At 40.6% G+C, this 14,997-nt stretch overlaps 1 long non-coding RNA gene across 1 annotated transcript in view; it reads left to right on the top strand.

The window, feature by feature from the left end:
* LOC128647534 (uncharacterized) overlaps positions 1-14,997 on the top strand; it is a 36,307-nt gene that overhangs the window by 4,945 nt on the left and 16,365 nt on the right. The gene's annotated exons all lie outside the window — the stretch shown is intronic.

Here is a 14,997-nt window from a genome sequence, read left to right as displayed (position 1 = left end):
TATCATGATTCAGATAGAGCATGCAATTTTAAGCAACTTTCTAATTTCCTCCCATTATAAATTTTTCTTTGTTCTCTTGGTATCTTTATTTAAAAAGCTAGAAAGTAAGCTTAGGAGCCGGCCCATTTTTGGTTCAGAACCTGGATTGCACTTGCTGATTGGATGGCTACATTTAGACACCAATCAGCAATCGCTACCCAGGTGCTGAACCAAAAATGGGTCTGCTTCTAAGCTTACATTTTAGCTTTATAAAATAAAGATACCAAGAGAACGAAGAAAATTTGATAATAAGAAAAATTAGAAAGTTGCTTAAAATTGTTGGTTCTATCTGAATCATGAAAGTTTAATTTTGACTATACTATCCCTTTAAGTAATTCCATGATATTTTCTTAGACTCAAGCATATTTAAATACGGATCCTCTAGTCTGCTTTTTTTTCTTCTGCATCACTTTCAAGTAATTTAGCAAATGGATGTTTTGTCCCTTTAATAAGCTTAGGTGTTGCTATTGGTTCTTATATCTAAATTTCCTATCAATTTATATTAAGAAACAAACACAAATATTGTGTAGACTTGCTCTGCTGTTTTATGGGTGTGTTAAATGTGTGCTGTTTATTGTTAGCTAGAGTTTGTTTACTTACAAACAAAGCCAGATCTGATCTTAATCATTCTCAGCAGCACAAACCTGAGTTATCCGGTGCCCAGAAATTTCTGCTCAGTTATCATTTCAGTCCTAAGGGTTAAGGGGGCTTGAGGTGGACAGACACATTTTCAGTGCTTGGCTATGTATCTGTTTAGGGACACATTTTCAGTGTTTTGCTATGTATCTGTTTAGGAACACATTTTCAGTGCTTGGCTATGTATCTGTTTAGGGACACATTTTCAGTGCTTGGCTATGTATCTGTTTAGGGACACATTTTCAGTGCTTGGCTATGTATCTGTTTAGGGACACATTTTCAGTGCTTGGCTATGTATCTTTTTAGGGACACATTTTCAGTGCTTGGCTATGTATCTGTTTAGGGACACATTTTCAGTGCTTGGCTATGTATCTTTTTAGGGACACATTTTCAGTGCTTGGCTATGTATCTGTTTAGGGACACATTTTCAGTGCTTTGCTATGTATCTGTTTAGGGACACATTTTCAGTGCTTGGCTATGTATCTGTTTAGGGACACATTTTCAGTGCTTGGCTATGTATCTGTTTAGGGACACATTTTCAGTGCTTTGCTATGTATCTGTTTAGGGACACATTTTCAGTGTTTGGCTATGTATCTGTTTAGGGACACATTTTCAGTGCTTGGCTATGTATCTGTTTAGGGACACATTTTTAGTGTTTGGTTATGTATCTGTTTAGGGCAGTGTTTTTCAACCAGTGTGCCGTGGCACACTAGTGTGCCGTGAGAGATCCTCAGGTGTGCCGCGGCAGACTGACAACAGTGTGACATATTTTTTCAATTTTGCTTGTTTTTTTATTCTGGCCCGTTTTTTTATTTTGAGTGAGATGATGACTGAGGGTAACAGCACAGTGGCAGCTCGCTCCCCCAACCCGTGTTCACACTTGGAAGGAACCCCCACCAAAACACGTGTCTAGTGCCGGCTCTACACTCCGCAACACTTCAATCCCCCATGCATGCTGGTGCAGCTTTGCTCCTCCAGAATAGTTCCAGCCAGCGGGGGTGTCCCTCTTTCAAATTTTGAAATATTGGGAGGTATGTGACAGGCTCATCAGGCATCATTTACAACCATGGCATATTAACATTCAAATCACAGACAAACATTATGATTGTTTGTGAATGAATGTCAATATGTCATGTATAGTTTGTAGGAGGCATGGCAGCACAGTACTGTGTGTGTATGTGTATATATATATATATATATATATATATATATATATATATATATATATATATATATATATATATATATATATATATATATATATATATATATATATATATATATATATATATATATATACACACACACACACAGGTGGCCCTCAGTTTACAACGGTTCAATTTGCACCGTTTCAGAATAACAACCTTTTTTTTCAGTCATGTGAATGCTATTGAAAAGCATTGAGAAGCAGTGCATTGGTTAAAATAGCCAGTAAGTGGAGCTGTCCGCTTGTGTTGCAGCAAAGATATGCAAGCCAAGCAAGCTGAAATTAATCAGTTGAACCAGACCTGAGCTATCGAGCAGCTTGCAAAGGAACAAGATCTTCCTGTCTATAAATCAGTCCAGATTGGAATGCATAGAAAGAACTGTTTGCAGAAAAATGCAAGTGAAGTCTGTGTTGTGTGATTATTTTATTAGGTTTATAATGCTGTTTAGCAAATGTTTTTGTTCATTTAACTTAGGTTAATTATATATTCTGTGTTGTGTGATTATTTTATTAGGTTTATAATGCTGTTTAGCATTTAAAGTCTTCATTTCAAAGCTTTAAAAATAATGTATTAGGTGTTACTTATGAAAATTTTGAGAGGGGCCTGGAACCTAACTCCCTCACTTCCCATTGACTTACATTATAAACTGGGTTTCCATTTACAACGGTTTCGATTTACAACCATTCCTTCTGGAACCTAACCCTGGCGTAAACTGAGGGCTACCTGGTATATACACACTGTATTAGGCTACAATGTGTGATTTTGTAAAATTTTGGGATGGTGGTGTGCCGCAGGCTGTTTTAATGTAAAAAAAAGTGTGCCACGGCAAAAAAAAGGTTGAAAATCACTGGTTTAGGGACACATTTTCAGTGCTTGGCTATGTATCTGTTTAGGGACACATTTTCAGTGTTTGGCTATATATCTGTTTAGGGACACATTTTCAGTGCTTGGCTATGTATCTGTTTAGGGACACATTTTCAGTGCTTGGCTATGTATCTGTTTAGGGACATATTTTCAGTGTTTGGCTATGTATCTGTTTAGGGACATATTTTCAGTGTTTGGCTATGTATCTGTTTAGGGACATATTTTCAGTGTTTGGCTATGTATCTGTTTAGGGACACATTTTCAGTGCTTGGCTATGTATCTGTTTAGGGACACATTTTCAGTGCTTGGCTATGTATCTGTTTAGGGACACATTTTCAGTGCTTGGCTATGTATCTGTTTAGGGACATATTTTCAGTGTTTGGCTATGTATCTGTTTAGGGACATATTTTCAGTGTTTGGCTATGTATCTGTTTAGGGACATATTTTCAGTGTTTGGCTATGTATCTGTTTAGGGACACATTTTCAGTGCTTGGCTATGTATCTGTTTAGGGACACATTTTCAGTGCTTGGCTATGTATCTGTTTAGGGACACATTTTCAGTGCTTGGCTATGTATCTGTTTAGGGACATATTTTCAGTGTTTGGCTATGTATCTGTTTAGGGACATATTTTCAGTGTTTGGCTATGTATCTGTTTAGGGACACATTTTCAGTGTTTGGCTATTTATCTGTTTAGGGACACCTTTTTCAGTGTTTAGCTATGTATCTGTTTAGGGACACAGTTTCAGTGTTTGGCTATGTATCTGTTTAGGGACACAGTTTCAGTGTTTGGCTATGTAGCTGTTTAGGGACACATTTTCAGTGTTTGGCTATTTATCTGTTTAGGGACACCTTTTTCAGTGTTTAGCTATGTATCTGTTTAGGGACACATTTTCAGTGTTTGGCTATGTATCTGTTTAGGGACACATTTTCAGTGTTTGGCTATGTATCTGTTTAGGGACACATTTTCAGTGTTTGGCTATGTATCTGTTTAGGGACACCTTTTTCAGTGTTTAGCTATGTATCTGTTTAGGGACACAGTTTCAGTGTTTGGCTATGTATCTGTTTAGGGACACATTTTCAGTGTTTGGCTATGTATATGTTTATTTATAAAATAAAAGGTTAGGTAAAAAATAAAAGAATCCTAATTACTCACTACTAGCATGATAAAATGTATTTCCTACCCCAAGAGAGCTTTGGCGAAGAAATGGACATCCAGTACACCAGTTGACTTCCCACTGAATGACTATATTATTTTTCTGAAATCACAATTAAATAAAAAAAAAAATTAGGTTAATTTTCTGACAAGGCCCCTTTCAAAGTGGTTGACCTTTTTTACACACAGCCCTTTGCAAATCAGAGCCCACATCTAATGTAACTAGGTCACAGGTATCATTGACAGGCACGTACGGTAACAACAATCTGCTGATCCAGTAATACGTTAGTAGAAATATTGTCAGATACCCCCACATTTCTTCGACCTCTCCCTGCTCCCCAATCAAGATATAAGCATACCATATGCACTGCAGGCTGTGCTCCCCCAATTCTTTTAATTACTAAAGTCCTGCCAGGGATAATGTCCTTAGAGCTCACCAGCTCTGAACACACATTTAGATAGATAGATAGATAGATAGATAGATAGATAGATATAGATTATACACACACACACACACACATATATACAAATATATATATAAAAATTCAGAGTTAGGAGCCAGCACTCACAATATTAATAGCCTCCAGGGTGCCCTTCCAATGTAATCAATATATCATGTAATAAAAAAATCTACAAATCCATTATTTATCACCCCTTACCTCCACCGTGCCAGGACAACGTCAGCCTCCACAGCGTCCGTGAAGCACAACTGCACATGCGTGAACGGCGTTATGGGCAGCCGACTGGGACAGAACTACAAACAAAAAGTAGAAATACACAGTAAATTATACATCCGTTACACATATAGACAACAGTAAACTGATCATACACAAATCAACCCTCTAGGCATAAGATAACACTACTAGCCTACTATATGAAAACACTGCCTAACATAAGTAATTTACCTAGCGATTGCATATATAATCCTAAATCTACTATTTAGATCATTGGTGTGTCAATAATAAACCTAAGAAACGGCTTGTCAAAAACACATCTACTCAACCATTAGTGCCTAATTCTTCAGAAATGTGCCGTGACATGGCTAAAGAATGTAAACCATATTACTAAACGTCCCTAGAAGACAATTCTTTGTTCAAACGTACCCACTACACCTGCCTCATATGCAGCCAAACACATACGTTTGTTTACTACTGCTAAGTGAATTATACCTCCTCCATCTGATGGATCGTAACGTCTATACTTGTGTCGACTATATTAGTTTAGCAAAACATCCTCCCCAGGACCAAAAACGACTATTACAAAAAGCACTGGTAGTCCAAATGTACATTCAGTCCCTTTGGATACATAGTATCCAAATTAAAAATCCACTGGGACTCCCTTTGTAGTAGGCGTTTGGCCCTATCGCCCCCTCTGGTACATCTAGGGACATGATCAATTATGATGTACTGCAAATCCGACACCCCATGCTTGTTAGTACAAAAATGTCTAGCCACCGGTTGGTCAGATTCTCCCAGCCTAATGGCCTTTCGGATTGCTAACCGGTGGTTTGCCATTTTAATCCTAAGGTCATCTTGGGTCTTCCCCACATAAAATCTGCCACAAGGACAGTGAAGTAGGTAAACAATAAATGTGGTGGTACAAGTGACCCTATGCTGTATGTAAAATTTCCTATTAGACCACGGATGTGTGAATACATTACTCTGTGTCAAGCCACTACAGGTAGTGCATCCACTGCATCGGAAGCAACCCTTTTTGGTGGTATTCAACCAAGATGTTGGCATATAGCTATCACAATTATCCAGTCTCAGCAGCATGTCTTTCAGCGACCTTCCCCTCTTAAATCCCACCATCGGTGTTTCCATTGGGGCAAATGGTAATTGTCGCTGGATACAATGTCCCAATGTTCCTTCAGAGTTTTTGAGAAATGTAGTTTTTCTGGAGAAAATGTTGTAGTGAAAATCATCCTTTGGCAGGTCGTTCCCTTGTCAACCTTCTTCAATGCTTGCTCCTGGGTCATAGACAATGACTCAGTCAGTGCTTATTCTAACTGAGTAGAACCATATCCACAGTCTTTAAATTTCCTCTGCATATCCATCAGCTGGCGTTCTTTATTGGATGCATCAGTGTTGTTACGAACCACCCATTTAAACTGCGACTTTGGCAAAGATCTCTTTAAGTTTGGAGGGTGGCAACTTGTAACATCAAGTAAGGAATTTCTATCTGTTTCCTTATGAAACAACGTTGTACAGATTTTCATGTTGTCCTTATAGATCCTTAGATCAAGAAAGTCTATGCTCTCCAAATTAAAGGTCAATTTAAAGGGAACTTGTGAGTTGACGCTTTTCAATTCAGCAAACCAAGTAAGAAGTTCCTCAGGGATACCCCCCAAATCACAAACAGGTTGTCTATGTACCTTCTGTAGAGTTTCACTCTGTTATCTCGGAAAGCATCCGTCTCCTCTGTTTCGAACTGTGCCATAAAGAGATTCGCATAGGATGGGGCCACATTGGACCCCATTGCTGTGCCAGATGTTTGCAAAAAGAATTATCTTTCAAACTTGAAATAGTTACAACTCAAACAAAAGTCTAACAATTCCATCACTGCGTCAACAAGGGGGCCTATATATGGGTATTTGAGGAGGTGGTTAGAAACCGCTGTCATCCCCTGTGCATGGGGGATGATGGTATATAAACTGGTCACATCAAGTATGACCAGAATGTCCTTAGCCTCAAACTGCTGCCAGTTTTTCAATAGGTTGATAAGCTCAATGGAATTAAGGAGGAATGAGGTAGTGTTCCTTACCAAAGGTTGTAGGATGGCATCCACATAAGTCGCTAACGGTTGTAAAATGGACCCCCGTGCCGATACAATCGGTCTGCCAGGGGGCTAGACATTTTTGTACTAACAAGCATGGGGTATCGGATTTGCGGTACATCATAATTGATCATGTCCCTAGATGTACCAGAGGAGGCGATAGGGCCAAACGCCTACTACAAAGGGAGTCCCAGTGGATTTTTAATTTGGATACTATGTATCCAAAGGGACTGAATGTACATTTGGACTACCAGTGCTTTTTGTAATAGTTGTTTTTGGTCCTGGGGAGGATTTTTTGCTGAACTAATATAGTCGACACAAGTATAGATGTTAGGATCCATCAGATGGAGGGGGTATAATTCACTTAGCGGTAGTAAACGAACTTATGTGTTTGGGTGCATATAAGGCAGGTGTAGTGGGTACGTTTGAACAAAGAATTGTCCTCTAGGGACGTTTAGTAATATGGTTTACATTCTTTAGCCATGTCACGGCACATTTCTGAAGAATTAGGCACTAATGGTTGAGTAGATGTGTTTTTGACAAGCCGTTTCTTAGGTTTATTATTGACACACCAATGATCTAAATAGTAGATTTAGGATTATATATGCAATCGCTAGGTAGATTACTTATGTTAGGCAGTGTTTTCATATAGTAGGCTAGTAATGTTATCTTATGCCTAGAGGGTTGATTTGTGTATGATTAGTTCACTGTTGTCTATATGTGTAATGGATGTATAATTTACTGTGTATTTCTACTTTGAGTTTTTAGTTCTGTCCCAGTCGGCTGCCCATAAAGCCGTTCGCGCATGCGCAATTGCGCTTTACGGATGCTGTGGAGGCTGACATTGTCCTGGCACGGTGGAGGGGTGATAAATAATGGATTTGTAGATTTGTGTGTAAGTGGTCTGAGGACGGGGAGACCCCGAAAACGTTTACCGTTTGATTAAAAAGTTCATTGTGAAACGGTGAGTGCCTTCTTTATTACATGAGATATATATATATATCTTACACAACCTTAGCATTCCCCGTAAGGTAATAATGGCTGGTGCAGATTCTCCAAACACACTCCAAAGAAATAATTTGCACCCAGTTTCCTTAATCAGGATGTTACCACTTTATTCACATATTGTGGTACAATTCACATCCAAACACATCCAATGTTTCGGTCCTCCACATAGAACCTTTATCAAGGATGATAAAGGTCCCAGGTGGAGGACCGAAACATTGTCTTGTTATCCCGGCGTCGAACCGGAATGATAGGGAATATCCTAGAGCAGAGAAAGTTAGTAAGATGAGGAAGGTGGCACTCACCACAGGCTGGACAGTCCCCAGTGGCAACAGCAGAGCAGTCCAAGGACAAACCACAAGAATGGTCAGGCAGGCAGGGTTCGGCAACAAATAGGCAATCCAGAACAACAGGGGTTAATAAGCAGACTAGTCAGACAGGCAGGGTTCAGCAACAGTATATCAATACAGTAATTAAGGGGTATAGCAGGCAGAGTAGTCAGACAGGCAGGTATCATACACGAGTAGGCTAAATGAAACAACGATCTATCACACCCAGAAGCACACAAGATAACACCTATACTTGGGCAGTGATAGATCGTTGTGATGGCACTTACATAGGTGCAGGATTCGCGGCAGGCGTCCGGACCGGCAATAGGAAGAGAGGAGAGTGCAGCGATGACGTCAGCGCCGCATGCATCCGGAGTCGACACAACCCCTGGCAACGAGCAGGGAAGGAGATGCCACATCCCTAGCAACGGCTACAGCGGCGTGGCGTGACATAGCCCCCTTCTCAAGGGTTCCCTCCGGGAACCAGAGTCGGCTTCAAAGGATGAGCAGCATGGAATCTGGAGACCAAGGATGCAGCATGCACATCACGGGCAGGAACGATCCGCCATTGAGTATCCCTTCCAATGTATCAGATACTGCAGTTGTTTGCACCTGTATCTGGAGTCCAGGATCTTAGCTACCTCATACTCAGGGTCACCACAGACCAGGAGCGGAGGAGGAGGAGCTTGGAGTTAGGTATATCTATTCTTGATGTAAGGCTTGAGTAGTGAGACGTGGAAGACTGGGTGTATGCGCAGGGTTTTGGGCAAGGCCACTTTGTAGGCAACAGGAGACAGTCTTTTCAGGACCTTGTAAGGGCCGATAAACCTAGGCCCCAATTTGTGACAGGGTTGACATAGACGAATGTGTCAAGTAGAGATCCAAACACATTCACCCACTGGGATGGCACATATAGAGGCTCTATGACGATCAGCAAACTTCTTATATCTAGAGACTGCTGAACATAGCTGAGAGCGAATACTTTGTCAATGAGTGGTCCAGTGACCTGTCGGTCTGCAGCAGGAACCTCAGTGGACTAAGCAGAAAGATGAAAAACACGAGCTTGATACCCTGCTGCGGCTTGAAATGGAGAACATCGAAGAGAAGAGTGCCAATAAGTATTTCTTGCCAGCTCAGCTAGGGATAACAACTTAGACCAGTTGGTATGGCGAGCGTTGTCAAAGGCTCTAAGGTAGGCTTCAAGATCCTGGTTTACTCTCTGTTAGTCCATTGGTCTGAGGATGGTAGCCAGAAGACAAAGAAACAGTGGTGCCAATCAACTTACAAAAGGTAGAGATGAACTGTGGACCTCTGTCGGAAACAATATTTACGGGAATGCCATGAAGTCGTACCACATGCAAGAGAAAAAGAGACAATAATTCTTGGGCAGAAGGCAGTTTGGTTAGGGGTACAAATGAGCCAGTCTGGAAAAGCGATCCATCACAACCCAGATAACTGTATGGTGGTCAGAAGGAGGAAGGTCCACAATGAAATCCATTGTTATGTGTGTCCATGGTTGTTTGGGAATGTACAATGGTTGGAGCAAGCCAGGAGGCAAGGATCAGGGTTTTTTGTTGGCAGCACAAGTTGTGCAGGCTTTCACATAATCCTGAGCGTCAGACTTCATAGTAGGCCACCATACATGTTGGGAAAGACGCTTGAAAGTCCTAGTCGAACCAGGATGTCCTGAGAGTTTGCTATCATGAGCCCAGGCTAGCACAGGGGTGCATAGGTTCAGAGGTACAAAGAGGATATCGGAGGCCACAGGGGCTCCAGGAGGGTTACTAGACTGGGCATGTTGCAATCTTTGCAGAAGGGTGGTATTTAGTTGAGCAACCATACATGAGGGGGGTATGATGTGTTCAATAGGAGCTTCAGAGGAGTCACATGAGTGAGGGAACTGACGGGAAAGGACATCCGCATTCTTGTGCTTGGTCCCAGGAAGATAAGAGACCACAAAGTTAAAATGGGAAAAGAACATGGCCCACCTGGCCTGTCGAGGATTGAGTCGATGAGCAGTCTCTAGGTAAATCAGATTCTTGTGGTCGGTGAGAATCTGAATGGGATTGGCGGTGCCCTCTAACCAATGACGCCATTCAGTTAAAGCCATTTTAATGGCTAAGAGTTCACGATTACCCATGTCGTAATTCCTCTCAGCAGGAGTAAAGCGTTTAGAGAAAAAGGCTACAGGGTGTAACTTGCAAGTCAAAGGATCCCTTTGGGTTAGAACTGCTCCAGCCCCTATCTCGGACGCATCAACCTCTAAAGTGAACTGTAGGTCAGGATCAGGATGGCGGCGGAGCACAGGAGCTGAACAGAAGGCCTTTTTTAGACAAGAGAAGGCATTTATGGCTTCAGGAGGCCAGTGTTTACAATCTTTGTTCTGTTTTGTCAATTCAGTGAGTGGAGCGACTGTTTGAGAAATGTTCTTTATAAACTTGCGGTAAGAGAACCCCAAGAACCTCTGTAATTCCTTTAAAGAAGTAGGTTAAGGCCATTCTAGAACTGCGTTGAGTTTAGCAGGATCCATGGCAAAACCCTCCTTCGAGATGACATAACCAAGGAATTGGATCTGAACTTGATCAAACTCACATTTTTCTAGCTTGGCTACCAAAGAATTGTCTCTGAGACGTAGAAGCACCTGTCTCACGTGTCTATGATGCTCCTCTAAAGTGGAAGAGAAAACAAGAATGTCATCCAGATAGACGATGACAGTGCGGTTGAGGAGGTCACTGTCATATTTATTTACCATGTTCTTTACCTTTAAGAAACAAACCTCTTAATTCATTTACTACAGCTTTAAGAAAACAAACCTCCTTAATCCAACACCTGTATAAATCGGCAGCACTTTCTTTCCTCAGTGCTTGGTAATTCTCATTCACTTCATTAGATGCAGGATCTGAGAAGCTAAGTCTGTTCTAAAACAACTTATTTGCCTCTAATAACTTTGGCCTAGATTTGGAGTTTGGCGTTAGCCGTGAAAACCAGCGTTAGAGGCTCCTAACGCTGGTTTTAGGCTACCGCCGGTATTTGGTGTCACTCAAAATAGGGTCTAACGCTCACTTTTCATCCGCAACTTTTCCATACCGCAGATCCCCTTACGTAAATTGCGTATCCTATCTTTTCAATGGGATCTTTCTAACTCCGGTATTTAGAGTCGTTTCTGAAGTGAGCGTTAGACATCTAACGACAAAACTCCAGCCGCAGGAAAAAAGTCAGTAGTTAAGAGCTTTCTGGGCTAACGCCGGTTTATAAAGCTCTTAACTACTGTACTCTAAAGTACACTAACACCCATAAACTACCTATGCACCCCTAAACCGAGGTCCCCCAACATCGCCGACACTCTAATAAATTTTTTAACCCCTAATCTGCCGACCGCCACCTACGTTATCCTTATGTACCCCTAATCTGCAGCCCCTAACACCGCCGACCCCTGTATTATATTTATTAACCCCTAATCTGCCCCCCACAACGTCGCCTCCACCTACCTACACTTATTAACCCCTAACCTGCCGACCGCAAAGCGCCGCCACCTACGTTATCCTTATGTACCCCTAATCTGCTGCCCCTAACACCGCCGACCCCTATATTATATTTATTAACCCCTAATCTGCCCCCCACAACGTCGCAGCCAGCTACCTACAATAATTAACCCCTAATCTGCCGACCGCAAAGCGCTGCCACCTACGTTATCCTTATGTACCCCTAATCTGCTGCCCCTAACACCGCCAACCCCTGTATTATATTTATTAACCCCTAATCTGCCCCCCACAACGTCGCCTCCACCTGCCTACACTTATTAACCCCTAATCTGCCGACCGGAGCTCACCGCTATTCTAATAAATGTATTAACCCCTAAAGCTAAGTCTAACCCTAACACTAACACCTCCCTAAGTTAAATATAATTTACATCTAACGAAATTAATTAACTCTTATTAAATAAATTATTCCTATTTAAAGATAAATACTTACCTGTAAAATAAATCCTAATATAGCTACAATATAAATTATAATTATATTATAGCTATTTTAGGATTTATATTTATTTGACAGGTAACTTTGTATTTATTTTAACCAGGTACAATAGCTATTAAATAGTTAAGAACTATTTAATAGCTAAAGTAGTTAAAATAATTACAAATTTACCTGTAAAATAAATCCTAACCTAAGTTACAATTAACCTAACACTACACTATCAATAAATTAATTAAATACAATTCCTACAAATAAATACAATTAAATAAAGTAGCTAAAGTACAAAAAATAAAAAAGAGCTAAGTTACAAAAAATAAAAAAATATTTACAAACATAAGAAAAATATTACAACAATTTTAAACTAATTACACCTACTCTAAGCCCCCTAATAAAATAACAAAGCCCCCCAAAATAAAAAAATGCCCTACCCTATTCTAAATTACAAAAGTTCAAAGCTCTTTTACCTTACCAGCCCTGAACAGGGCCCTTTGCGGGGCATGCCCCAAAGAATTCAGCTCTTTTGCCTGTAAAAAAAAACATACAATACACCCCCAACATTACAACCCACTACCCACATACCCCTAATCTAACCCAAACCCCCCTTAAATAAACCTAACACTAAGCCCCTGAAGATCTCCCTACCTTATCTTCACCCTGCCAGGTTCACCGATCCGTCCTGAAGAGCTCCTCCGATGTCCTGATCCAAGCCCAAGCGGGGGGCTGAAGAGGTCCATGATCCGGCTGAAGCCTTCATCCAAGCGGGAGCTGAAGAGGTCCATGATCCGGCTGAAGTCTTCATCCAAGCGGGAGCTGAAGAGGTCCATGATCCGGATGAAGTCTTCTATCAACGGCATCTTCAATCTTCTTTCTTCCGGATCCATCTTGCAGACCTCCGACGCGGAACATCCTCTTCTCCCGACGCCTACTAGCCGAATGACGGTTCCTTTAAGGGACGTCATCCAAGATGGCGTCCCTCGAATTCCGATTGGCTGATAGGATTCTATCGGCCAATCGGAATTAAGGTAGGAATATTCTGATTAGCTGATGGAATCAGCCAATCAGAATCAAGTTCAATCCGATTGGCTGATCCAATCAGCCAATCAGATTGAGCTCGCATTCTATTGGCTGTTCCGATCAGTCTGCACCTAACATCAGTCTGCACCTAACATGAGTGTTAGGTGCAGACGTAGGAAGTGTTACCGCATAGCAAACAATGGGGCTGCGTTAGGAGCTGAACGCGGCTTTTTTGCAGGTGTTAGGTTTTTTTTCAGCTCAAACAGCTCCATTGTTTCCTATGGGGGAATCGTGCATGAGCACGTTTTTGAGGCTGGCCGCTTGCGTAAGCAACTCTGGTATCGAGAGTTGAAGCTGCGTTAAAAATGCTCTACGCTCCTTTTTTGGAGCCTAACGCAGCCTTAATGTGGACTCTCAATACCAGAGTTATTTTTATGGTGCGGCCAGAAAAAAGCTGGCGTTAGTTTTTCGGGTCGTTACCGACAAAACTCCAAATCTAGCCGTTTGTTTGCAGGATCTACACTTTAATTGCACAGATTAAATCTCCTTTTGGATTCTCTTACATCATTTCATTGCTGTTCTGTTTAAGCTCTACCTTCAACTGTGACATCACACTCCAACTTAATCTGTTTCACAGTTTGCTCTGCACAGGATTCAACTACCAATTTCTGGATAAAGTTTGGTCTTCATTTCAAAATATCTGCAGTGTTTCTCATCATTCATTGATTCAGGTAGAACCTTTCATGTCATTACTTTTGCTTAAATATAAAAGTAACTCTTTAACTTGTCATATGCTAAACGTTATACATAAATATATACTCATTTAACTTAAAGTGAATGTAAATTTTGTATGTTAGGAAAGTATAATTCAATAGTTTATAAGTATAATAAAAAAAACGCCACTTTCATTTTCTCATAAAATGTGTAATAATATTTTTATATACATTTCTAAATATCGGTCTTTGACTATACCTGCTCCTCCCACTCTAAACTTCCTTATTCTGTTCAACATTACGTATACAGCGGTCCCACCAGCTGTTTACGTAGTGGCAATGCGCGCTCCCGTCTCTGCTAATCACTGCGCATGCGTCAAACCCCGATTCCGCTGTCAATCAACATAGTATTCAGTGAATCAATACATTCACTGAATACTATCGTTGGGTAGCGAAGCAAAGCATATGATCCTCATCCCCGTAATATTCACAAGTTGTATATCGAAAATATAGGATTGTAAGTAAATTTAGAAATAGTTTTTTTGCAATCTTTATGTTTATAATTGTTGTGGAAATTTTGAGTTAGCATTTATTCATATGTGATTGTCGAATACGTAGCCCCTTTAAAATAAACTTACCTAGCGCTATAAGATTTCTTGAATGAATGAAGTCCGATAATTATCCAATTGCGCATGCGCGAAATGTGAAATGTGAACGAGCTTCTGAGTAAAACGTAGGAAGAGCAGTCTAACGCAAGCGCAATACGGACGCGTGACGACACAGAAAGGGGTTTGGTCCCCCCGTGGTTAATCCAGTAATTGGTTGTAAGGATTGTGCATACAATCACACAGAGTTAGCGAAAATGCCGGGCGGAGGATTACAATGACGGGTGCAAGGCTATAATCAATAAAAATCACGGTAATTACAATTTTTTTAAAAATTTGATTAATTAAACTCATGTTATTTAAAATTCACTGTTACGCAGAACTTTAGAGAACAAGCTGACTTTACATTCACTTTAAACTCCTGTATGCATATAATACTATTCATCTGTGCACATATTTGTTAACATATTTATAACTATAGCAAATTATACAAAGGTTGTGATTTCATGTTTACTCTGTTGCACTTCCCCATTACAACCATAAGGCAACATTAGAGTTAAACTAAAATCTTTACCTAAGATTAATTAAGCAGAATCTTTGCTCAATTCTGTGAATTATTTACAACCTGTTGCGATCCTATTTGTTTTATATTTTCACGGCAAGATTTCTGCTACATAAAA

This window comes from Bombina bombina, chromosome 1 (genome assembly GCF_027579735.1).
Source record: "Bombina bombina isolate aBomBom1 chromosome 1, aBomBom1.pri, whole genome shotgun sequence".
NCBI classification, from domain to species: domain Eukaryota; kingdom Metazoa; phylum Chordata; class Amphibia; order Anura; family Bombinatoridae; genus Bombina; species Bombina bombina.
Note: the sequence above shows the minus strand (reverse complement) of the source record. Positions and strands in the feature narration are given on the sequence as shown.